General features: G+C 40.9%; 1 protein-coding gene across 3 annotated transcripts in view; it reads left to right on the forward strand.

Annotated features, from left to right (window-relative positions):
- Positions 1-6,670: 6,670 nt before the first annotated feature.
- Positions 6,671-27,363, forward strand: part of CRACDL (CRACD like) — a 65,362-nt gene continuing 44,669 nt past the window's right edge. Inside the window, exons 1-2 of one of the 3 annotated variants that reach the window (XM_054213275.1) lie at positions 6,671-6,722; positions 21,505-21,634. The gene's annotated coding sequence lies outside the window, so the exon portion shown is untranslated. Of the gene's footprint in view, positions 6,723-7,146; positions 7,371-18,635; positions 18,687-21,504; positions 21,635-27,363 lie in introns of those variants that run through there. The other 2 variants (XM_054213193.1, XM_054213348.1) reach the window with 2 other exon arrangements.

A 27,363-nucleotide genomic window follows, 5' to 3' on the forward strand; every position in this document is an offset into this window, starting at 1 on the left:
TTGCACATTCCTAGGGAACAATGAGTTTAAATAAGGACTAAAAAGGAAATATGTGAGCCAGGTATAAATACTTTGTTTGTTTAAAATCTTCAGCTGGTTTAAGCTAAATCTTTCTCAATTAAATCAATGTAGCTTTTGAGTGCAAATGAACTCAGTTGTTTTTCTGCTTAATTGTTTTGCATTTTTGAGTGTGGCAGATACTAATACAATTCATAACTTTTTTCCTCATCCAGCTCTTTGTTACACTTTTTTGGCTAAGTGGGAAGAACTAGGGTTGCTCCAGACCTACTTACTTACTTATTTATTTTTACTAAATGATTTGGTATTGTTTTCATTAAAAAAACCCCCAACCTATGCAATAAAAACTGAAACTTTGGCAGCCTGTTTTATGTTTCAGAAGCTAAACTGGAAAGAATTAATCAGGTTTGTGTAGTGTAGCGATACAGTGATGAATAAAATTTGATATGAGTGTTTGATAAGGCTTTCCTGAGAGAGAGCAGAGATCTGAACCTCGATCTGTCTGCTTGTATAATTGATTTACATTTGATTTACCTATGCCTGGATGAGTACTCTCAGGCCCAGAATACTAAAGTTCTTGATAAATTTTATGTAAAACTTGGGGTTTGTATCAAGAAAAAGGTGGAATAGTAGAAATGTCTGAAATGTTTATGAATGGTGAAACCATTTCCCTCCCAGCTAACTCTAGAAAGATTCAGAAAAATTCAGAAGAAAAAATGATGTAAAATATGAGAGTAAAAACAAGAATATTAATGCAAATATTTGTGTGTAATCATCAGCAGAATCACAGTATTAAGGCTTTTGAAATAGATGTTTTGAACAGAACATGACCTAGGTGTAAGTTCCTGGTGGATTTAAAGCAGAATATGACTCGAAATAGTCCTCCAGGAGGTGAAATGTCATTTTTCAATTGCTTGAAGACAAGTTACCAGGGATTGAAAAAGATACTGTAGAAAGAGCTACTCACTGGTAGAGAGGCTTCTTCCCCAGCTAATGTCTGACTCTGCAGTATATGGAGTATAATGAGATAGCAGTGCTGGAATCACCATTAATTACCCTTCTTCCTCTACAGTGTTTTGGTGCTATTTTAGCAGACAGACGTGATGGGAGATGAGGCAGTCGGGCACCTTTTTATTTTATTGAGAATGTGATATCAGAAGTAAATTGGACAGTAACTTTTTCTTATTCCATCTTTCTCTCTGTCTTTATTGCACCAGACTCCCTGTTTCAGTAAAGTGAAAAGGATGTGCCTTGTAGTTTGTCTTGCAGACCTAGAGGGAAAGACATTTTCTGTCTGATTTTCTTAAGTGATAGGAGTCCAAAGCTTGCCTCTCACTTCAAAGCACATTATAGCACTTTTGTGCAATAAAACCTAATCCTTCAAATGACCTGGATTGACTGTTGAAGAGACTGGGAAGCCTCCTCAAAGTGCTTTCAGAATCAAAACCTTAAAATTTTGCGCATGGAAACATCAGAAAGTATTGCTGTATTCACTGAACATGAAACAAATTAGATTTCTTTTTCTTTCTAGGAATTCTTGTTTCAAGGACTTATAATGTTATATTCACAATGGCTTGTGAAGACTCTGCGCACCATCTGGAGAGTTCAAGTTTAACGCTCATTTAATTATGATTTTTTTCCCTGTTGAAATGCTAAATTTCATTGAATCTATTTCACAAATGCTTGCACAGGTTTTTCATCACTCTTAATGTTGTTCAGTGGGAAGAAATCAGTCTAGATAGCTTTCTCTCCCAGCTCTTGCATTATTGTGTGAGATGGCCCATCTAAGTAAACAGAAAAAAACCACAAGTCCCATCAACTGTAACTGACAGAGTGCTTTTATTTTAAAAGTGTGTGTAATTTTAAAAGGTTATTGATATAACTGAAAAAAAAAGGGAAAGAAAAGAACAATACAAAACTTGACTGGGGGGAAAAGGTGTCTATATTCAGGTGTTATGCTTTGGATGTATTTTTGCTGAACTATGTGAGTATTATGCTTGAGAGAATGCTGTGCCATCTCACAATAGGAAGAGTTTGATGGTTTTTTTTCCCCTTCAGACCTGACTGACTTAATATAAATAAGATAGCAATGCCAGCAGATACCAGTGTTTTGATATCCGTCTATGAAGACAGAGATTTTTTTGTATGTTTCCATACATACTGGAGGTGTGTTCAACTTCTAAGAGTTTTCTTAAAACTGCACAAATTTTCTACTTAGAGTTCTTTAATATGAGTGAGTACTCTTTGGTGATAATTATTGGCACTTAAACTTGCTCAGAATTTCTGCACTTTATGTCATAACATTTGTCTATGTTCTATATTCTCACACTTTAAATGCAAGAGTAAATGTAAAATTCTCTCCTATAAATCATCTGGCAAATCTGTATTTCCGCATTTGGAAATAGAGGAGTAATTCCTGTTTAATTCATTAAATTATCCATTTTCTCCATAGATTCATCCTTCTTGCTATCTTCATAAAAGAATTTTTAAAAAGGTCTCCAGTTTATTTTTGAAAGCGAAGGCGCGTTGGTCATGATAATGTTTAAACGTACATCTTGCATGTATGTTCCTTCGTATTAATTTTGTGATAACCTGACTACTAAACATTAACGTTCATCTCTTAGTAATGATTAAAGACAGTATAACCCATATGAATGCTCCTAACTGCCTTTTAAAAGCTGTTGATATGAGCTGTAGATATGAATCTATGTTGCTTTTTAGGAATAGGTAAAACAGGTAAAAAGCCCGTAAAAGTATTTCAATGTATAATGTAAAAAATATATATATATACCTGTAACATAAATTCTAGGATTATCTTCCATAAGAGTAACAATATTTTTCAGCACAGGTGACTTGATTTTAATTTGTAGGTCCTGATTCTTCGTTCTTTATTTGGGGGACAGCCACAGAAGTCATTTCAGCAATCACCAGTGTTAATGGGACTACTAGCAAGTAATAAAGACTGTAGGATCAGACATAACGATATTAACCATGTCCACATTATTATGCAGTTATTAAAAGGCATATTGTACGCTTTTCCCAGATGAGAGAAGATGATCATATCATCATCCCAGAAGATGAAAAAGTGATTCGGTCTTTTGCAATCATACTGATTTTTTTGAAGATTATCACAAAAAAGAGAGTAGATAAAGTAGATAAAACTGAGTTCTTTTTGTGAGTGGGATATACTGTGCAGAGGCCCATGTCCTAAGATGTAATTGCTTAGTTGCAATAATGGTGGCTTTTCCATAGAAGATCACAAAGAAGTAACAAGGGGCTCCCTACAAAGTAAAAGTGCAAGATTCATTCTTGAGAAATTTGGACTTTAAAATTCTTAAGTAGAGAGGATTAAGGGAATATGAGATTATAAATATCAAGATGTAATAAACTTGCTTTTTGTAGAGTACTCTGATAAAGCAGACGACTTTATTATTAGGGTTAGCCTTCCTGTAGAAAATGCTACGGAAATGAGAACCTTGTTTTTCTGCAGGCAAATTGCAAAGGGATCATCAGGTCATGGACGGGACCAAAGGAACTTTTGTCCATGGTGATGGGACATAGACTTCAAGTGACTTCTGACAGCAATTGATCGCAATGTAATTATCAAGGTTAAAAAAAAAATATCATTCAAGTGAGTATATTCAGAAAGCATTATCACTGTAGTGGCAACTCCCATACATCTGACCTAATGCAAAGTCACAAACTGAAAGAGAGAAAAAATGAAAGAATTAATTGAGTTTGCTTAAGTTTCCAAATAAAACCTTCCAGTTTAACAAAAAGCCTGCTTGTTGGCAATGTCTGTAGTAATAGCCCAGGAGGACTCTAACAGTGTTTGTTGGTTGGGAATTGTATGTTCTGCTCCAGTAGTATATTCTAAAAGCCTTCAGACCATTGCTGAATAGGAAGCTTTGCTTCATCCTTAAGTAAAGATAGATAATGAGCTCAGAGTATTTAGAGTTCTTTACTTTTGGTTGCAAACTCTCTAATCTGTAACACGCCTTAACTTTTTCCAAACCCAGGAAGTACTCTTGAATATGCTCAAACTGAAATGTGTTACACATTTTGTGAATCTGTTTCTTCATCATGTGGGTTACTCATCGTAGGCTGATTTTCTTGTTGCTTCATTACAGTATTTTGGTTGGAAAGAAACATACGCCAAAAATCTATTTATCATTTGTTTGCATTTGTGACACTTATTTGCAACTGTGAACAATGCTATACTCGATTTTTATACTTTTTTAAATTGCCTTTTACCACAATATTTTTACATAGGCAAACCTGAAAATACAATTTGTGCTTTTATATGAAATAAGAGCGTGTTAAACTTGTTCTCAGTTACTCTGTGATGATCTAAAATTATCTCTTCTGTAGTAGAAAGAATCCTATAGCATTTTAAAAGGTATTCATGCCCTTCCGCAGCAATATTTTTCTAATTTCTAGCCACCGGTTACTGAGTTGTTTCCAACTGATTTTGCTTACTCATGGCAATGCATACTGTCACCATTAATCAGCAGAAGGTATTTTACTTGAGCATAACTGGTTTACAGCGTTTGTAGAAGAAAGAATTCAGTGCCTCTGGTATCCTCCCTCCTTAGTCTCTTTTTCTTCCTCCTAGTAGAAACTAGAGCTACTACGTATGTCCATTATGGGTATAGTCCCACCAAGGAGGAAGAATTCATTATGTGTCGCTGGGTAGAAGCATTTCACTGCTTTTTGTAAAATCTACACAAGCAACCTTTCAGCAGCATTTGTAACCACGTGTCGGGTGTGATTTATGCTGCTGTTTCCACTCAAAGAAAAACAGGGTTTTTTTCCTTTCAGTCACTAAGAAAGCTTGAACTTCAGCAACATGTAAGCGGAGTTAAGATTCTGCTGTCAGTGTTAAAGCAAGTGGGTTTAGTCTTTGACCAGCAATAACGCTCATGGTGTGGAGTACTCTTTGGCAGTACTACAGCTGAGTTTTTTATTTAATCCTCCTCCTTTCCTCTGAGACCACCTAATCCCGTTGGTATCTGTATAGGCTGTGGAGTATTAGAGAACCACATGGCTACCGGCATCAGATATACTTTCGCTGCTCTGTTACTCGCTTGCTTTTGTGTATTTATTTAATATGACTTTGATATTCGCAGATCTTAAATGATACTATAGAATGCATATAAAGTAAGTATATATGGAATATTTAAGTAGTTAATTTGCATTAGCTCCTATTTCCACGTCTTTGTGATTTCAGGATGAATAGCCTTGCAACAAGGAATACAAGTTGCTTTACTGATCCAGACTGGAGCATCTGTAAAGGAGTGTGATCTTTTAATAAAAGAAGCAGGAAGTTTTTAATGTATCTTGCACTCTCAGTGATCTTCCCTCTGATCCACTGAACCTTCACATTAATTTCCAGTAGAGGGAGTATGTGAAATAAAGATGAATGAATCATACATAGCTGTTGTATTAACTAACATACACAGTTATCTGAACGTGTGGAAAGATATTTCAGAGTTAGTTTTATGTTTTGGACACTTTACGCACAGAAGAAAAATAGCTTGATAAGATGGATAAAATTTTATTGTGACTTCACTTGGATTGACTATGTCAAAACATATATGCCTATTTCATGACAAGGATCAGAATTTTTACTAGTAAGCTTTGAAAAAATACAAAGTTTGCTTATAATTAAAACATTATATGTAAGACATGGCCTGAAGTGATGTTTCCATCCAATGGATTTTTTTGACCTGACTCCCCAATATATTGGAATTTGATTTTTCTCTAGGCTGTCCCACATTTGACTTGTATTAAAATCCATGAAGCAGTTTAATAATTTATTTCAGCAGATGCAAAAGTCCAAGCTTAAAGTTTCCTAGCTTGTGCTTCTCATCTACACGGTACTTTCAGAGCTTTTATTTCCTGAGGTGGGAGAAGAACAAACATTTTTTTATCTTGAATGCAGCCTACACCCAAAGCAATTATATCGAGTACACAAAACAGAAAACTTCTTTGTTGTAAGAACTGCAGTGCAACCTAGCAGGTGAACAATGTGCTTCTCAGATTTGCTTTACACAACAGTATGTCCTTCACGCGCACAGTCATATTTTATAAAATTACTGTTGCCAGAATAGCATACAGATTTTATAAGTAATACATATTATACTTAACAGAATAACTTAACAGAAATAAAACCTGTAACTGTATTTCTTTTTTGGCCCACAGTGGCTGCTCGAGAAGTAATGCTGAAATGATTTCTCATTCTGAGACAGACTGCACCAGTTTTCCATTTTCATTTCTGCTCCCCTTACCACTACTGTAAGAATCAAGCAAGCTCCACAATATTTTTCATTCTAACACCTTTACCTTGGACTGCAAGACAATGTAGTGTGGTATTTCTTCCTTTTTTTCAGGCAACACATGTGTTTTCTGTGCAAAACTGTCCTCAGGCTCACTGACTTTACACCGGGGACGAAGATACTATGTGCTGAAACAAGAACTCACAAGCTGGAGAGAAATTTATTGAAACAGATAGATGCCAAAGTAGGAAACCATTCCGTTGATGTTATTTTTGTCAATTCTTCCGGCCAGTTCCTCCAGCCTTCCTTCCTCACCGCTTGCACGGAACCTAAGCTTCAAATACACTATTTGAATATCCAAATGTACAACTATTCACAGCTGCAAGCAACTGCAGGTAGAGCTTTTCACTCCGATACCGCCATAAGGTAACCTTGGCTGATTTTTAAATTTGGGTCTGATCTGCTTTTAGCAGATGTACCTCCTGACTGCAGCGACATGCCACAATTACCCCACCAGCTCCTACAGTCTTTAACTCGCTTGAGAAAAAAACAAAAACCCCCGTACCTGGAGATGGCCAGTTGCTACCTCAAACCACTAAGGGCAGGGGAAGGCAAACCCCAGGCAGAAAGCTCTGGTGGTGAAATAGCTCTTTCACAGCTGCCAGCCTGCTTCGCTTCTCTTCTCTTCTCTTCAGCCCCCTTGTACCTCAGGGTCCCAGCCGGGGCCTGCCCCGCGCACCCCGCCCCCTCCCCGGGCAGCGCTGCCGCCTTCGCCTCGCCTTTGGCCCCGCGGCTGCGGGCGGGTCCTGCGCCGCAGGTGGCGACCGGGCCGGGCCGGGCAGGGCAGCGCCGGGAAGGGGGGAGGAGAAGGAGTGAGGCAGGGCTGCGGTACAGGTGGCTGTAGGTCAGCGGCTCCGGCGCGGCGCCCTCGGATGGGCCGGTGCCGCCTGACTCACTCCCCGCCGCCTCCCGGGCGCTGCCAGCCGCGGGCGCCGCTCTCCAGCCGCCTGCGGGCTGCCGGTGTCCCGGCCGGCGGCGGAGGGCTGCTGACTACCCTCCTCGGGCGGGCCCCAGGTGAGTGAAGGCAGCATGTAAGTAAGTCTCCGCGGAGCCGCTCTCCCGCCTTACTGGGAGGCGAGGAAACCCTCCGGGAAGCGGCGGCAGGTGCCCAAAGATGGACGCTGTGGGGGGCGGCCTCCATCCCTGCAGGCCCTTTGGCTGCGGGCTTGGCCAAAGAGGGGGGCGCCCGCCGGGGTCTCGCTTCCCTTCAGCCCGCTGCCCGCCCTCGCCTCAGCCCGCCTGCCGGCGTTTGGCCGCCCGCCTCAGCCCGTCGGGGCTCCCTCTCGCCTGGCGCCGGGCCGAGGTGGAGCCGTGGCCGCCGCTGTCGGGGGCGGGCGGGGAGGCTGGGCGCCGCGGCGGTGCCCGCCCGGCCGCCGGGACAGCGAGGGGCTCTGTTCCCGGCTGTGTTTTCCGGAGCCTGTTTTTTTTCTGAGAGTATAGTGAAGGGGAACGCTCAATGTGAATCCACACAAGCGTTTAATTTAGGGGTGAGGGCACACAGTGGGAAGACGCGGGTGCTGGTGGTTTCCAGGTACACAAAAAGGCTTCCTTCGCAATGGGCGTTTTGGGGTTTGTCAAAGGTGTGAGTAAGATGGAGGTCAACAGGCTTGTGCTCCCACCGGCTCCACACCGTTCGGGAATCACAGAACCACAGCATGGCAGGGGTTGGAAGGGACCTCTGGAGATCATCTGGTGCAACCCCCCTGCCAGAGCAGGGTCACCTACAGCAGGTTGCACAGGAATGCGTCAAAACCCAGGTGGGTTTTGAATGTCTCTAGAGAAGGACGAGTTCAGCTTGCAGGCATGTTTTCTTACCCCAAAAGGCTGTGGCTTTCCCTCTCTATTCCTCAGGCATCTCGCAAAATGCTAACTGATCCTATGGCCTGGAATTATCCTCGAACATTGTGACTTCTTCCCCTCTTAATTATATTTTTGGACATGAGATTCAAAATGATGTGAGTCAGTTTTTCTCATATTAGCTTCTGTTGACAAACTTTATTGTCAATAGTATGTTTTGTGTATTGAATTTTGATTGCCACTGATCTTAGGTCACTGTATAAGAATCCCTTCATTTAAAAAAGCTGTAAGAGTGCAATTAAATTTATTTTAGTTGTGAAGACATCATTCTGCCAGTTTTGCCACACAATTAACTGAAAAAAATGCACATATTTAATACCATTATAAGTGCTAATTATTTCCATATTTTCATGCTAGTTAAAACCTACATTTTTTTTTCTACAGTTCTATAGTTTGACTGTATTTATTTGCATAAAATCATGCATGCCTTAGGCTTTATATACATACAAATACCAAAGCACTATAAATATCAGCTAGAAGTGTGTGGTGGGCTATACGTTACATCCTTTGTCTGAAAGGAAATTGTTATTCCAGGTTGATGCATGCAAGATCTTCCGGAAGTTTTTCCTCTTCTGCTGTTTTTCCCTTATAAATCTGACATACCATAATTAGCTCCCATAAATCTTTCTTCAGTTGGGTGTCATGTTCTCTACTCAGCGCTGTATATTCTCCTGTATTTGTCATCATTAAAAAGTTCATTTGCTTTATCACTCACATATCATTAGCCTCCAAAAATAGTAACCGTGCATCAAAGCCTGTTTGATACTGATGCAAGGCTGGATATCATTTTTGCATCGGAGTAATTTCTCATTCCTCATATCGCCGTGCCAATAAACACTGGGGCACCGGTCCTTTTCCATGCAACATGATATGGATTGTTTTTATGTAAATTTTAAGTGGAAGTCAGCTCTCATCAGCAGTTTCTACAGGGCAAAGATTAGATTACAGAAGGAAAAAATGTAACATTATTACTGGCTCTTGCCTTGTAGCTCTTTAATCATTGAAAGAAGGCAGTTCCATGGTAGGAGTTGGCTTATCATTAAAGGGAAGGGAGCAGGTGCATTTAGCTTGATCTGGTGATGAAGTAGGAGCTTTCTGTAGTTGTAGTGATGGGTAATTAATTTGTCTATGTACAGACGTCAGAGTTTATTGACAATAGAAGGTCTTGTTTCTTTGCTTTCACAATGACCTCGTGAGCTTTACTTCTACTGTGGTTTTAATTAAAAATGTTTTCTTTAGCATGAAGTATCCTTGTGGATATATGTAGTCTGATTCTTCTCTTGGGGGGGGAAAAAAAAAAAGTAACCTGGGCGGTAACCTTTCAGCAGTAGTGTTGCTTCTAAGGTAGTGCGCAGGAATATGAGTGTCTTCTGCCTCCACTGAGCTCTCCAGAGAAAAGGGCTCTGCTCACATGTGACCTGTAGCTGTACTGACATCATAGAATCATGGAATGGTTTGGGTTTGAAGGGACCTTAAAGATCACCTAGTTCCAACCCCCCTGCCATGGGCAGGGACACCTCCCACTAGACCAGGCTGCTCAAAGCCCCATCCAGCCTGGCCTTGAATGCTTCCAGGGATGGGGCATCCACAGCTTCCCTGGGCAACCTGTTCCAGTGTCTCACCACCCTCACAGTAAAGAATTTCTTCCTAATACCTAATCTAAATCTACAGTCTTTCAGTTAAAAAATGTTACCCCTCGTCCTATTGCTCTGCTCACTGATAAAGAGTCCCTCCCCATCTCTCCTGTAGGCCCCCTTTAGGTACTGGCAGGCTGCTCTAAGGTCTCCCTGGAGCCTTCTCTTCTCCAGGCTGAACAACCCCAACTCTCTCAGCCTGTCCTCATAGCACAGATGCTCCAGCCCTCTAATCATCAGAGGGATAGCACATCCTCTGCTATCCCTTGGTGCAGGACACTTACAGCTGTAAGTTACTTGGCTGGCACATTCAGTATTTATTGCCATGACGGAAGAGTACCAAAGAGGAGGAAAGAAAGAGCTCTGTAATAGCAGGGACTAGCACTGAACTGTTACTAAGGAACAGAAAATATGATTACAGTATGGAAATGTCTTAGGCAAATATTTATTGCAGTAGCAAAGCTACATTTCGGATTCAGCAGGACTAAAGTGAAATCATCGATGTCTAATGACACAGAGGCAAGTTCTCCCTGTGTTTGTGTGAAAACGTAATAAATGGCCATTGCCTTGTAGATCATCTGGCGATTCCACTCTTGGTTTCAGATGCACATTGCCACCACAACCAGTCTCTGACTGGGGCACTATAACTAAACCATGCTGTGGATAGGGACCCTGCAGAGCACTCGCTGTGCAGAAAGAAAAGGTGTCTCCTAAGTCTGTTTTCACTAGTGTCAAAGATCTCTTGTCCTGTGCCCTGCACAGCTGGAGTGCATCAGTTCTCTCGCCCTCTGAGGTCTTGCTTCTTAACAGCAAGCTCTGTCTTTGGCTCATGAAATGTAGTATATATCCAGCAATATGCACTTAATTTATGTTTTCAGATGCCTAGAAGTGCCTTTCTGAGACTGTAGGTGCTGATGAACTGAATGTGTCTGGTTTGTATCAGTCCAAAATAGTAAAAAACATCCATTTGAACATGGAAATCTTTGTTGGAAGGCAGCAGAACGAAGGCTGTACATGCCAGGATTGTAACACACTCATAGAAAAAGCTACTTAATTTCCCAGCTTTGCATACTTTGAAAGAGAGTTAACAATCACAGGAGAGATGGAAATTCAATCATAAACCACTAAAATGTAATGTACCTGAGGTATTAAATATACGGTCTTCTCCTACTGAGAGATTTATGGTTCTGTATTATTAAAGAGAAGAGAGAGGCTATGCAAAAAGGCCAGGGAAGGAGACCATTTCGTTACCCATTTTCTTTTAGTGAAATGTCAGTTCGTGGGCAAAACTGCCCCTTAAGGAAGGTGGCTTTATCTGTACTGAAGCATTTCTGTGGGTTGCTACTCATCCTAAAGTCAGCAGAACTGCCTTAAAATGATGTTTCTCCATCTTTCAGCTTTGGGTTTGATAAGGTCAAGTCCTCTCAGGTTATGTTTTTGAGTAGCATACATCCTTCCCCAGAGCCTTCTCAGTGTAGTACTGCAGCCTCTTTCGCTCCATCACCCCATGTGAAGATGGCTCATTAAATGTGTGTGATCTCATATAGTCATTAATGGAAAAAAAATTCTAATTCAGTGTCAAATTAGGTTAATGTTTTGGAGGTAGATGTGGATAAAACAAAGTGTAAAACAACGTAAGGGAGTACGGAAGGCTTTAAAATTAAATATAAAAGTGAATGATGCAATCAGTACAGTAATTCTGGAGTACTTTAATTTTGGTGTCTATAAAGTGTGAACATTGTACTTTGTAGAATTCTGAGCGTAAAATGCCTACATCTGTTTGATGAGTTATAACAGGCCGAAACTAAATATCTTGGCAGCTCAAAAACAAGCAATTGGGTCTGTTGGCACCTGGGAAAATACAGACAGCAGTCTGGGAGTATAGCATAAATGTATTAGTAAATGTTTCTGCAAAAACAATCAGCAGCGTTGTTTTTAATGAAGCTGAGACTTAAATAATCATTGCCTTGATTTCAAGGGTAGCATTTTATTATGTTCATACCTCCTGCAAGTCCTTCTGCTCCTGGTGCCCATATTCTGTGTAGCCTCCTCTGGAGCCAACAAAATTCCTCTTGGCAGGAGTCACTTATCCAGTAGTTGGAGGAATTTAACTAACAGAAAACTGTCTTGGAGCCCTTTAAACAGCAGATGGTGTATCTCCCTTTGTAGAGCATGTTTGAAACATACCTTGGGCGCAAGTTTCACTGTATACATTGGTGATGCCTTAAATTCTGACAATTTTTGAAGTAATTCAAGAGGAAAATTGAATCAACGACTTGGAGAAACATGCGCCAAAACAGGTATAAGAGAGACATTAGGATTTTTTAGCAATTTGTCACCATTGACTCTTCATGACCTTGAAAGAGCCTAGTGAAGTGTAATTACATGAGTATTTACTTAGGGCAAACAGTTTTTTAGCCTGTGTGTCAATGTTCGAAGAGAATGAGATAAAACAGGACACATTTCTGTGGTATTTCTTCCTGTGCCTTTTGTTTCCCAGAAGTCTCAGGCCTGCGGTTCTCAGTGCTCTCAGCTGCTTCAGAGCAGACTTCATCGGTCAGCTCCAGGAGTATGGGAAACCCACATGCTTACAAGGTGTACAAAGTACTTTTCTTATGAAAAAAACACTTTCTGTTGCTAAGCTAAGGCAGAATTAGCTTAAAAAGAATCCTCCAAGGAAATTGTTTTGACTGTACTGAGGTACAGCTTTTTCTTTTATGGATAGAGTTATGGTTTTAGGTATGATGTGCAAGTCTGAATTTACAAGGGAGATAAACTCTTGAGAGCACACAAAGTTATAAAAAGTGTTTCAGCACACTAAAGTCCCCATAAACAGTTTATTATAGTCTATGGATAAAAATACACAATAGGTCTGCTTTTTTAAGCAGCAAGAGAGTTTGATTTTTTAAAAAAGTCAATTTATTTTGAATGTTGTTGTTTAATATTGGCTCCCTGAAAAGCTAAAAACTCAGTGTGCTTTTTTTTTTTTTATCTGTAGCACATGAATGTACTGGGCAGCAGAGGCAAGTTGCAGTTTTACCCCTTTTATCGCAAAGTGATAATTGAGATGTGAAGATTACCCAGTTTCTCTTTTTCCGTGTCATTCTTCTTTTATCACATCAGCTTCGGCAACTCTGCTATTTAAAGAAAAATAGAATAACAAAGGAACAGCATCATCTTCTAACTCATTGTCTAATACAATGCTATCGGCTGTCTGTATTTTAGAATTATGGGTTTTATTTGATTCTACACTTGATTAGATTTCTTCTTAATGGAAAATATTCTAGAGCTGAAGAAAGAAGCTATAAATACAATATATATAACATGGAGCTTAAAGTAGGACTCAGATATGGAGATAAAAGGGCACTGCATGCCATCAAAATTAGTAACTCCTGAAATTTTAACAGTCATGACAATCTTTCCTTAATACCAGAATCAGTATCACTAAGCTTTTTGCAGAAGCTGGACAGGGGTTTGGACAGAAGAAGGGGCTTCAGTCCATCAGCTGACCATGGAAAGACGGAGGAGAGATATAGGTACTTGGACAAATTGGAGGTTAAGGAGATACAGACACGCTGTCCGTCCTTCTAACCACTTCCACTCCTAGAAGAAGAAGGAACTGCTAACTTCTGTAGTTGCAGACCTTCTGGGTTGGTATAGTGTTTAATGCATCACCACTGAGTTGACAGTTTCATAGCTGGGAATGTTTTGCCAAACATCTATATGGCTTAGGTCTCTGCTTGTAAGACTCCAGCAGAGATTGCGGATTTGCATCACTTTGTGTGCTGCTCTGCAGCAAAAAGGCATACAAATCTGATCTCATCAGAAATCAGTTTTTTATTTAATGATATGTTAGCTTAAAAAAATTATAGTACAGAAAAACATTGAGAGTGGAAAAAAATTAATGTCACTGCTTAGTGGTACTTAGTGTACAGAAGTAGAACACAAATGAAGTATGTATAGGAGTAGCTGGTGAGAATTCTCCATTTGGCCTCACAGAAACTTTAGATTTGGTTTCCATCCCTGTCTTCTGCGCTGTAGGCTGGTCATGTAGTATGTTTGGGCGTGCTCTCTGTTATTTGGAAGTAAGCACTCATGCTAGTTTGGTCAGCATTCACCGCAGAGTTGTCTGTTCTTCCCAGACCTGCTGATAGCAAAGTCTTTGTCAGAGAACATCAGAGCAGGCAAAACCGGGAAGATCTTTGGGGCTGGAAGTCACAGAGAAAAGATGACAAAAGATTGTCAACCCCAAACCTTTTATTAACGTTTCTCTTGGGGGTGGGAGTGTTGAGGGTCAAATGATAAACAATGTAATTTTCATAAATTTAAATCAAAATCAAAACTTTGCAGGGGTAGTGTGGTGTTCAGAAAGACTATAGGTGGCAGCATCATAATAAAATAGAGTTTACTTGATGCCTTTAGCCTAAGAGATCGGTTCTTAGTTACTTCAACAGCGTGTCATGAACAAATACACAAAAGAGCGTAAATCACAAAGGGCAGATGAGAAACTTGTTGATCACTGTTTGAGAAAACAGCTGAAATAAGTCAATCAGTCTCTTAAATCTGTGTGTCCTCAGTTTTGTGAGCATGAATGAACACACAGACACGCAGAGATCCTCCTTCTTGGTATCTTGCTTGATCCATTCAGGCCAGCAGTGGTAGCTGGCTTTTGCTATACTGGCACATAATCCAAGCATGAAAAAGAAAGTGCTATCCCTATCAGCAATATTCTCCCAGGGTTTTGAAAAGGAGCTTTTGAAGAAAGGCAAGTTAGTGTATTTCAGTGAAGTGTTCTGAATTTTCCTAGGTGGCTTTGAGACACTGAAGGTAGGTGGACTCTAATCGTTTTTCAGAGAGGAGCGCTCAATGGTTTATGAAAATGGAGCCTATTTCAGGTGTCTTAAGTTTGGCTTCCAAACATGAATACACCCAAGTTAATTTTGAAAAATACGCAGCCCTTGCTACAATAAGGAGCATAACATTTTTTTACTTCTGTCCCTCCTACTTACCATTAAGGTTTATGGGAACAGTTAATGTGGCATATTATCTTGTGTCAGTGCTATCATTTTCTCCTAGTGTGCTAATTGCTTTATAGCAGAAATGAGGAAAAAAATAATTTCACAGCCCAGGGAGAACTGTCAGACCCATTTGGCAGGGCACACATTCACTTTCTTTCTTGCCGAGATGTATCCCCCCAAAACCACTTAGCCCCAAATTATCAAAGTGAAGTCATAGACTGTATCTGTTTCTTGTTCCTCACCAGCCTGCTTTATAAGAAGATACTGTCTACTGTCCAGTTTACTGCTCTCAAATATTCACTTCAAATATGTACTTATCTCAAAGGTTATTTGATTGAAAATAATGGAAGCTACAGTAGACAACATGTATGATTTTTTTATCTTATAGCCTAGCTCTTTTTCACATCTTTCTGTGAGATGAAAGTAGGAAGAAAGTATGCTGCAGATTGTAAAGCGAGCTTTTCCAATTGCTGCTGAACCAACTGCTGAAGAGTGCTGTGATTCTTTACCAGCTTAGTTTTTTTAAGTGAAGTGATAACTCTGTCTCTGTGTGTCCTCTGTTATCTGTGATAACAGAGCAGGTGACCCTGCTCTTGGCAGGGGGGTTGGACTAGATGTTCTCCAGAGGTCCCTTCCAACCCTATGATTCCATGATTCTATATTGGGGTTTTAAATTGATTGTGCAGATTACAGAGTTCTGGATAACATGCATCAGTGAAAGGATGCTGGGTAAAAAAGTAAAGTGGCATTGTGAAAATTATTTGTTCTTTCTAATGACTTCAGGTTCCCTTTTTTAATTACTTCCACAAAACCCCTTTGTCAAAATGCCAAACTGGTGTGAATTAAACTCCTTAAATTTTTCTGCCTGTCTTGTGCTTCACGCTACCAGGCAATGTTGAAATTTACCTCAGCAGCTTCCACTGGGACTTCCATTTATTTGCTCAGAGATAGACTTGAAGCAAGATCTCAAAGCTGAAATATGCAGGTGATATTTTTTATTTACCCCGGAGAGGAGGAAAACGCTTGTAGTCTTACTTCCATATTTATTTCTTTCGTAAGCCAGCAAACTGGATTAGAGACATCGTACTTGTGTGATGAGGGATAACAGAGGCATCTCTCTTACACAGAGGCTCTTAACATCTTCAGGGATATAATTCTAGTCAACCTCAATAGGATTGAGGCACCTAACCTGAAAATCCCACTGTACATTTTATCGGTTAATGATTCGTTTTCATTGCAAGAGGTGATGGCTCCCATCTCTATCTTTAAGCATATAACGGCTCTGAAAACTTGACTCCCTAGAACTATATATCTAAACAGTGGATGCTTGTAGTGAGTACTTCTGAACTTCTGAGCACCAGGTGTGCCATGTCTGTATCAGAGCTCTGTCTGGGTAGTAGCTGTATGTGTGTTATTTTCACCTTCTTTCCTTGTTCACATGCCTTAGTTTCAAGGAAAGAAAATTTGGTTCTGTGAGCCAAGAGGCAGCTGTCATGCACCTTGGACATGCCCCAGGTCTGAATAGAATCATAGAATCGCCTAGGTTGGAAGGGACCTTTCAGATCATCTAGTCCAACCATCAACCTAACTCTGACAAATAGTTTGGGTAACTGGAGAGGGAAGATGCATCTGTTCTACTGAACAGAACAGGGAACGTTCCCTAGTCAGGCACTGAGCACCTATCCTCTTGGGTTTTAGAACAGCCCGGGATGCGGTCCTTGTTAGGTAGGCTGGTGATGGTTTTCAACAAGCAGTGTGGATGTAGTCACCCTCTTTCAAGGACCATGAGAGTTTAGCAGTCTGATTTCAAGCCATTGGCTCCAGTGCCACGGAATGGTCCTAAGAGCATTTCATTTACAAGAACAGATGCATCCTGAGGCATACTGTAGAGGCTCCTAAACATGGGCTAGGCTATATCAACCATTACAGGCAAATTGACTTTATCCTTACCCGGAGAGATGTCAGTAGGTGAGGGTTTAGTTATATTGGCGGGGAGAGAAAATCGCCTCTTGCGTTTTGATGATTTATTTATTTTTTTTTAAGGCACGGTTCTATTTTCTGTGCCAGCCTGTGGTGCATTTTTGTAGCACAGTGTGAGTGATTTGTGTTTGATCCCACAGTTAGAGAGAGCACTTCCAGTCCGTAGGGCAGGAGAGGTCATTTATATGTTGCTGTGAAAGACTGTGGGAGCGAATGCCGAGCTTCTCACAGTCACAGCTGACACTTACCACTTCTGAGTTAGAGGTAAGGTCAGTAGGCAGCAGGGTGCTGATAAGGGTAGGAGTTCCCTGGAATAAATGAGTATTCACCCGGTTAACGCTTATTACTGTCTTATTTTTCCCTGTAGGATTATAGCCCCTAACCCAAAGATGATCTTGCACAATGCTGTTCCAACAGCTGCTGTAAGCAGAAGACATTCTGGGTATAATCGGGCTCTGTACACTGATGACTGATCACACGAATCTGATAAATTCTTATGACAGGATTTGTGGCTTTGAGGTTCACTGTAGGAGCCAGATTGTGCCTTATTTGCTGTTAAGGCTTAATAGAATTGCCCATTGATTTCTCTGCAGCCAGGTCCCCCAAGGGATTTATTCATTCAGGGATTAAAATTGTTCCACGGTTGTCTGATTTATTTAAAGCTCATGTGTTACTCTTAATTGGAGACAGTGACCTCAAAAAATAGCCGAAACCTTCCATTATCCTTATGTGGAAGAAAAAGGTGTACAAAAAAGTTCATATTCTAGCTAATGAAGGCTTTTATACCTCTGCTTTTTTACCTCCCTACTTCTGCTTGCTTGAGTCAAAAATTAGTTGAAATATCGGTCTCATGAATTTGTTTGGAGTGGAAGGAAGCCAAGAATTATTTTAACAAATGTTTTAGCTTGACACTGAGTATGGAGGCTTAGTTTGCCAAGCTGGAAAAGTGAATAACTAGGCAGTTTTTGTGAGGCTTATATAGGGTGTGGGTCATCTTAAATGTCAGTTCCAATCTGTGTTAGCTATTTGTAGAGGAGCATATATTGTGAATGAATTGACACGTTCTCCTCAGAAGTTTCATGCTTCTCTGAAACAACTCATTGGTTTTGAGAAACCGTGGCACATACTGCAATCAGCTGAGAAGCCTCAGAGAGTTCAGGAAATCTGCTCTTCTATCTGCTGGACAGAATTTCACAGGTACCTGCTTCCCCTGTACACATGTCCGACGGAGTGTGGGTGCCGTGATGGTGTGAAGGTAATGTGTCGGGTAAGACAGGCTGCAGAATACAGTGAGGAGCTTTACTGGCTCCTCTGAAAGATTGATGGAGTTCAGCGCTGGAAAAGGGGGCCTTCTTGCAGCTCCTGTGAGCGTTGGGTCTGGTTGGTGTGGTGTGCAGCTGTCTTCCTGTCTGTGGCCTCTGCGTTGCAGAACAGGCTCACCAGCTTCTTTTGATAGGTTTGCCGTTATTAATTCTTGCCACAGCTGTGAAAGAAATCAACAAAACTTGCCTAAAAGTGGGTCTGCTTCTTATACTTTTGCACAGGAACTTGAGAACATAGAGTAGCGGGTATAAATAAAACCATACTTGGGCAAGACAGAACAAGGAAGTGCTGCAAGGTCAGAATTGGGGTTGTGACCCTGGATTCCCTTGAGTTCAGGCTGTTGAAACCAGGCAATTTTTAATAAATTTTAGCTAAAGTTAATCTGGTGATGAAGCCAGATCCAATCCTGAAAATAAAAAAAAAAAACAACCCAAACCTTGATTCCATGGATGAAGTAGCATTCAACTAAGAGGAGGGAGGCCTCTGTGAGCATCGGTCCCTGCTTTGTTCCACGACCGGTGAGGTGGTTCTCTGTCATTCTCACTCTCTCAGACTTTCTGCTGCCTTTCCTGTATTGTTTTTCCTAGAGAGTTTCTCCTTCCTTTCTTTCTTTCTTTCCCACAGACTTATCTCTGACATACAAGTATCTGCGTTTGTGATAGCAATCTTAAGGGGCATTCCTTTGACCCACAACATCAGTTGCTTCTTTGGACTTGCCATGCATATGTAGATGATGGTTCTGCTGCTCTCATTATCTTCTTGGATAAAGAAGCTCTGTTGCATTTTACACTTGCTCTGAATTATAGCCATTGCTTCAGTAATGCTTAAGTCAATCACAACAATAACTTGAGTTATGACTTTTCCTGTTTTTTTAGCCTGAAGTTTAACGGTGGGAGATGATAGGAGAAAGACAGAGACACTTTTTCCTAGAAGCAAGTTGAAATCACGGGTGTGTAATAATTTAGTATTGCATATCTGGTATTCCAGGATCTCCAAGTGGGCTTCAACCCTTGAACAGGCAAGGCTCAGTTCTAAGGAAGTTCAAAGGTTTTATGGGACTGAAGGCTGGTCCATTTCAGAGATATCTGAACCAAGGAAATGGTCTGGCTCCTCTAACATTTGCAGTGAGTCTGCAGTGTACAGAAGGATAATGCTAGCTGACCTGCTGTTTTGACAAAATTATGCTCTTTCAGCTGGTTGCCATCTCTTGTGTAACTCAGCACTGTTAGCACAAGCGTCCAAGGGTTTATATTTGGACTCTGATGGAGTGCTTTAAGGAAATGATATCTGCTCTAGAGTAAAGAGGTTGTTTCCACAACCTTTCTCATGGTGAGAGGATTTTTTTAGTAAAGGCTGGTCCTGTGAAGTTGACGCCAAATGACTCTGTGAGTAGACAGCGCTGTAAATTGTTTGTCGTGTATACACAAAAGATTTTTGGTCAGTTTTCTTCAAGCTTTGCAGAAAATTTCTCTGCAACTCTTGCAATGAGCCTGATGTAGCAAGCTTTTTAGTCAAAGCAAAATAAATAAATGGGTTTACTGGCAATTAGACTGTAACCTTTAAGTGTAATTTTGTAATTTTTATTCATGTTGCTTCAACTATCTGGTTTAATAACCAGCTCGGCTGCTTTGCAGTCTTATTCTGAATGAAAGCCACAAGATGTAGCTCAATCACAACAGTAATTTGGGTTATAACAGAGGATCGTGTGTGCAAATAGGTACGTCTCAGTATGAACCTTCCTGTTGGACTCATGGGGACTCTGGATCTGTGGATGATGGTGGTAGGAGCCTCTAGCAGGGGCTTCCTGGCTCCATCTCCACAAAAGGAATTTGCAAATTCTTTTTCCAGCCACATCTGCTCCGACAGCACTAAATTTTGTCAGCAGTATCTCCACAATATAAAGCCTCATTTCCTATTAGCTTTTCTTATCTAAATAGTTGTTATTTTAATGGCCGCTATTTCTGAAGCATAAGGCAAAAAAAAAAATTACCAACGTCCAGTTTTTGTTGTAATATTTATAAATGATTACACCATTTTATTTTCTTCATCTACTCTTCAGGATGGAATTGGGCTGGAATTTACAATAGCACTCAGCATCATCCTGACTCTATTTATTTTGCTATCAAATCTGGACTAAAGCTGAGAGCTCGTATTAGCTCAGCCCAAGAGTTTGCTGTGGTGTCATTTACAATTTTCCACAACAGGTCTGTACAGCGTGTAGTGACCTGGAGACAATATCTGCTGTAATAGGTTAGGGTAAGGAAACAAAAGCCATTTGCTAGTGTGGGTGAGAGAGCTGCTGTGACAGGAGCATGCAAGTAGTCTACTTACATGAAAAGATTAATAATAAAAATGAACTTCAAATTTTAACTAGTCTTCCTGACATTTCTTATTAAACTCTCAGCCACTTTGCTTAGGAAAAGCAGATTGTCAAATACCAGGGGAAACCACTTCAGTTTCTAAATGTTTTAATTAATTGTGTTGGATGTGTAATGCCTGATAACGTGCCGTGTGTTACACCAGAACGCCCTGACAGCTTTGTGCAGGCTGCTTGACAAGAGCGTTATTTACTTTCCTGAGTCAAAGCACAAACTTGAGTGTGTCAGACCCGAGGTTCATTGTGCAGCCGTAACCTGCCTCTTGCATGTGGGGTGGACTTCAGTCACAAGCTATTCATCCTTTTGCCCTCCCACTCAAAGGGTCTAAAAGCTAGACCACCTGCCAAAGTTACAAGCAACTGAGTATGATGAAGGAAGTTAATACAAGTATTGCTTTTATCTCATCTCTAATAAAATATCGCTGGCTTACAGTGAAAGCCTGAAGGGAAGTTAATCAAGAAATAAAGATATTGTGTACTGCATAAATCGGTGCTGATTTAATGTAGCTGTAAAAGTGAAGGTATAAATTGTTTGCGTACAACTTTGCATACAACTGTCAATTCCAAGACTTTCAAAACCAACTAAAATAGAAAATTACTTTTTTCTGGGCTTATATGTCATTGGAGAAATAAAAGGTACTTAAGCCCCGTTTTCTTAAAGTCACTGTAGAATTTAAGAATTTATTCCAGATTATGAAAGTAGTTTGCTCTGCTGTATGATTATCAAATCATACAATATTGAGTAACAAGACCATGCCCAACTTATTTTAGAACAGACTATTAAAAAAATACCCTGTAAATAGTATAGCAGGGAAACAAAAGATGTATTTTAAAAGGAGAAGGAGCTTTTCTGCTCCTGTTTTGATGTTCAGATGGCTTTTTGAGTATGTTAAGGCTTTATTGCCTCTGTTTTCTTTCTCTTCCCTTTTCTTTTTGATGTCACTGTTTCTTGCCTCTAGTGAAGCCCAGGGAGAACTCGCATGAGGAACGAGCCAGAGAAACGGACCACGTGCAGAGAGCTGTCAGACTCACAGATGGAATAAACTGAAATTTGTGGCAGGGACAGGAGAGTAAGAAAAGGAGATTATTGTAAGTATCTGTATTTGTAATAATTTTTCATCCTGCTACTTCAGAGGTTACGTACAGCGACAGTGCAGACAGTGCCTGTTTCTTTTGTTTTGCTTGGCTTCGTGCCTGGCAATTCGGCACGCTGGTACCCAGCAGCCAGTCCGCATGGGCTCAGCTCCATGTCGGCCTCAGCGCTGCCTCTTGCCCCAGTGACAACTGGAAGGAAATGGAGAGGGATGGTGGTTCTGCGGGGGTCGTTTGGGGTACACAGAGGAGCAGGACCTCCAGGGTTTGCCGTTTGGGCCATTAGAGTAAAGTAGTAGACATACATGGGAGGAGGCTGGTGTCACTGTGCATTGTGTGGAGATCCCAGTCATTTCATTGCTTATGCAATAGCTCATTCTTTCTCTGGATGTTGTCCTTCAACAGTAACAGAACTTTTATGAGTAGTTATAAGACAGTAAAGATAGTCGAACCTTGCCTAGAGTGGATGCAACTGTGTCATCATAAATGTATTCAGAACATACTCATATACACAAAGAGAAATGGGCTATACTGCTACTTCGTACCTAAACACTGTATACTGATAGCTGCATAGCAGGCCATTGTTTCTTTCTTTAGCTTGCGTGCCCCAACCCACCAGTGCATGTCTTGGGTACTATACTGTATTGTATATATTATAACGGGTTGGCTGTAATGTGACTGGGTGTGTTTGCATCAACTTCAGCCAAGGTGCAACAATAGCTGTGAACATGCAAAGACGCGGACCACAGTGCAAGCTAGATAAGCCCTCTGTGTACTGAAGATCCTGATGAACCCATATTGTTCTTATTCCTTATTGCTCTTGTTATCCGGGGGTGAACACGGCCCCGACCTAAATAATCTTGCTATAAAATGTGAAAGCTGTTTATCCCTATAGCAAAGGGGAAAAGAATAAACCTCCTTTATTCCCCATCTCACCACTCCTCTCCCCAGGAGTTCCTCTCTTGGTTACCATGGATATGCAGGCTGGTAGTACAGTCTTCCTGTCCTTTATTCACTACACCTACTAACATCTGTACCAGTGCGGCTTTCAAATATAGACCTGGCTTGTGCTGTATCTGGCTAGATCTGGTGATGTTTTACATGTTGTTTTTGGCTGGTTGTTCTACCTTCTCAAGCAGATGTAACGTTTCATAACTTGTCACTGAATTTTTTTATGCTTCCATTCATGATGGTGACAACCAGAAACCTGATTGTCATTTCTTTATGAGCCACTAACATGAAGAACATAAATCAGCTTGGGAATTTCAAGAGATATGTTTCTCAGGACCACTCCCTTGAATGCTGGGTGGTGTATTAAGTATCAGATTACACGAAGACCTGGAGCAGGTGGGTCAGTGCAATATAGTTCAGTAGCGAAGGAATTTGCATTGCAAAAGAATTTATACATCTTGTTCAGTTGCCATCAAGTCTAATTGCACTTGATTTGGCACTCACTGGGTAATTAGGGAATCTTTCTTTTGGCCTCAATGGGCATTGGATCAGAGCTGCTGAGACCAAGGACACTGAACAGCTGGGATAGGTTTATTAGTTTCATAACTGAGGTGGGAAGGTCTGGAGAAGTAGAACCAGGTCAGTTGTCTCAGGATTAATCTGTTATGATCTCTTAATGTTAAGAGATCTAAATGCTGTAGACCTCACACTGTTCCCACTTACTTCACCATGTAGGGCAAACCTGAGAGCAGGCAGGCTATTTGGATGTCAGCTGAGCCACCAAAAATGCAAGAGAAACAGAAAAAGACAAGTGTATATGCAAATTTAAGCATTGAATTATGAGTTCTCAAGCTTTTGTTCACTTAGACTCTTTGGATAAATTGTTGGTCTTTTGTGGCATTCAGATACGAAATGAATATTTTTTTAATGAAAGGAATGGATTTTTTCGGTCCTTAAGATACCCTTAAGGGAGAGCAACAACAATAATGAGAGGATTAGCAAATGTGTTTGTTAAGAGTGTTGCTGTGGCTATGATTTGTCCAGAGCCATGCAAGATCTTCTCAAGTATGAATAGCACCAGGTTTTTTACTGCTCATATTATTTAATTGTATTCTTGTAGCATTCAAAGGACTCAGCCAGCACAAGGAGCTATTGTGCTGCGAACTGTGCAAACACTCAAGAGACGGAATTGTCTCTAAAAAATTCTGAGTTTAAAGTAACAAGATGGGTAAAACATGCACATTACTTTGCTGTAAGGCATTTAGGTGGAGTGATAGCAAGACTTTCTGGCACCTTTCCCTTCCTCTCCTCCCTCTGTACTGCCTCTATCCTCTTCCTCACACTCTTCCCAGCCAGCTGCTGCTGCAGTTTCTCAGGCCCCTGTCCTGGCTGTCAGAGCTCTGGGATGGCCAGCGGTGGCTTTCCTTTCCCTCTCCCCTGGAGTGCTGCTGCACGGCAGGTGCTCGGTACCAAGCAGGGCATGGGCATGGTACCCATGTTCACATCAGTTATTTCACCGGAGTCTTTGTACATTGTCACTGAAAAGAGCAAGATGGTACCCAAAGCCCCTGGAAAATTATTCAAAGGACCTAAGTCAAGTTTTTGTTTGTTTTGGAAGGGCACGTGCAATTCTCTGCCATTAGCCACTGCACAACGTGATGTCTTCTCTTTGTACGAGGCCACACAATGCCAACTGGTGGGGCTGCACGTCCTGCTTCCAGGTGATAGCCACAACACAGACTACTTTCCATCATCGAGACAATATGGTTCAGTTCTTCTTGGTGCTTGTCTTTTGCTCTGGCGTTGTGCTTTGTTCCCTCTTACAATTCTTCTCCTGAGGTAATGGCTCTCAAAGGCCCAAGAAGGAGAAAATTCCTGTTGGTGGAGTGGGGCCTTATCCAGACCTGCCTGTCTGCCTGCCATACTATTTTGGATGTCAAGTAGACCACAAGAATGAATCCATGCTGTGAGATTGAAAAGCAAGCGTATCGTTTTGCTGTTTGGGCCAGCAGATGGCAAGTGTAGAGGAAAAAAATCAATCTAAGAGCCAATCCAGAGAACAGACATTACATAAAGCCATCTGGCAAACATATGAGGGGAAGGAAGAAGATTAGACCAAGTTCTGCTTTAAATATATGCTCACAACCAAGAGGAGGTTGCTGGGAACTCATGCCATGGGAGAGCAGGCTTTGACCCTCTAAGAAGTTCTGTGGAGCGTCAAAACCTTTGGCAGTGTTGAAGACTTAGAAGAAAGACCCTAAATTGCCAAGCAGAGAGAGCCTAAGCAGCAGCAGCATTTCTGCCTGTGCGAGACCCTGGTTATACTCCACATAGAATAGTGAATAGAGGACTGCTTGGTCCCCAACGATGGGATTGAGAAGACCACATCTAAGGACAAAGAACTAAAAAGAAGAGGAGGGAGTAAGCAAAGAGGGCAACCTAGTATATCCCAAATTCTGAAAGACATTGATAAATCCATTTTTATGCCAATGCCCTGGCCATTTGTTACTTTGCCCTACTACATTTATTCTCAGAGAAGAGATATGAGATATGTATATGGTTTTGCACTCAGGCTTTTAAGTAAAGTTTTAAGAGAAGCATAATTCATTGAAAAGGGAAATGGTATTTTACATAAGTGCTCAGCCTTTCTTTTGGAAGCTTGCTCTCAGGGAATGTGATTTCAGAGCCCAGAAGTCTAGCAGATGTTATTACTATTTCTGTTTTACAGGTCAGTGCTTTGTTTTTTTATATTCTGAGAAACGCACACAGCTGCTAGCCTGTCTTTTACATTATAAGAACAAGTTGATTCTGTATCTTATTCATAACTCATACATGTGCCTTCTTTTTTTTTTTCCTGGTAAAAGGAGGGGACTGTGGCACACCAAGTTCTGTAGTAACCGATGGTTTTGTTGGCCAACAGTGTTGTCGTCTTATTCACATAAAGAGCAATGGTGGATTGTTTTTCGATGAATTTTGGTTTTGGTGTCCAGGTCTGTGACATTAAACAGAACAAATAATCTCACCCACTTGCACTTAACTGCAATAAAAGGAAAAAATTTGGTGTTGTAATGTCATTTTTAATGCCTCTGTTGATAATAAGGCTCACATCGGTGATATTTTGTGCATTGTGGTTTCAGACACATGGAAAATGGTTGCCAACTCTTACTGAACGTATTTTTCAAGTATCTACTTCGTTTCTGTCTCATCTGTGTTGTTCCTGATTAGTTATTGTATCTGAGAAAGTTGTCTTTAGTTTCCCTCAGCATCTAATAGCCAGACTAACAAAAAGGCAGTATTTCTGTCCCTCTGCTCAGATGAATAATTCATTGCCCTGTACTTTTTGTGTAAAGTAAATTTAAACTGTTTCTTTTGTAAAGATTCTTTACAAGAGAGTGGCGGACACACAGAAATTCATTTACTGCCTTCAGGCACGTCATTATCTTTTTACTGAGAGGGAAGTAACAGTTTATTTCTGTGAAATTTTGGTTAAAGGATTTGCTATATCTAGCGTTGGAGGGGATGGTATCCTTTAACTGGGGAAGCTGGAGTTTGGCAGGTTTTCAGCGCTGTTCTGCTGCTATTCTCCCCAGCTCAGATGAACAATGGGCTGGAGGGATGCTGGCAGCGTTGCTTGGTTACAATTCATCAGCGTGAATCAATGCTTCACGCAGCTCCTTCTGCGTCTGAACAACCGGGAGACTTCTCGGTACTGTATTACTGATGTATGCGGAGATGTGACCAGATTACGGGCTATCTCAATTACTGTAGAACTATACCTTTGCTGAGAGATTTGGGCTGCAGCGTTTGACTTTCGGTGCTTGAAGTCAGGCAATTTCGAACTGTCTGTTTTACATGGCTTTACAAATACATAACTGAGTAAAGCAAATTTTTAACAATGTATTTTGTTGCAAGGTGTGTTAGATGAGTTTGGTACCTTAGCATTCTTCTGTATTCATCAGGAAGATTAAATCCTTCATTAAGTATCTTACCCTGGAATAAACACGTGCCTTGCTGAAACCTGCCCGCAGGCGAAGTGAAGCATGTAAGAGGAACTGCTGCCTTTCTCATACTCAGTGCGTTTGGCCGGATCTTGAGCTGGCATAAAATAAAACTGGTGGAGTTATGCCAGTTTAGGCAATAGAAGATGTGACAGGTTATTTTTAACACTCTGGAATGGCTTTTCTGCACCCCACCCAGATCCATTTTACTACTCGCCTGTTCTTGCTCTTCAAGACATGACCAGAGGAAATGTTAAGAGGGAAGAAAGGCACCCAGTTTGGGCTCTCCCTTGAATCAGCCCTTCCAGCAGCATTGTTCCCATCTACATCCTTCTGCTCACTCTTATAAAAAAACAATCTATTGTTTTGCGTTCTCACTGTTTTATTGCCTGTTCTCACTCTGTTCCATCTACCACTCACACCCCTTCTTCTGCCCAGTAGAAGTTTAAAACTTCCCATGAGTCTTCACAGCGTTTTGATTATGCTTGAAAACACCTAAGAAAATGAATGGCTGTACAATAATTGGCAACTTTGCCAAGAGTGTCAGTGGCAAATCGTTGACTGAGCTATTGGCTCATCTGTGGCCAGGAAATCTCTGGATTCTGGCACCTACCCGAAGTACTGTCTTCATCATCAAATATCTCCTGTGGCTGTCTACCCATGTGACAGGCCTGGTAAATGTCATTCAGTCTGTCTACAGAAAAATACAGAAGTATTTTTCTCATTTTCCTCCTCCTCTTTCACATCTGAAATTCTTGTTCCTGAAAGGCTGTCCCT

Source organism: Rissa tridactyla, chromosome 1, assembly GCF_028500815.1.
Source record: "Rissa tridactyla isolate bRisTri1 chromosome 1, bRisTri1.patW.cur.20221130, whole genome shotgun sequence".
Classification (NCBI taxonomy): Eukaryota; Metazoa; Chordata; class Aves; order Charadriiformes; family Laridae; genus Rissa; species Rissa tridactyla.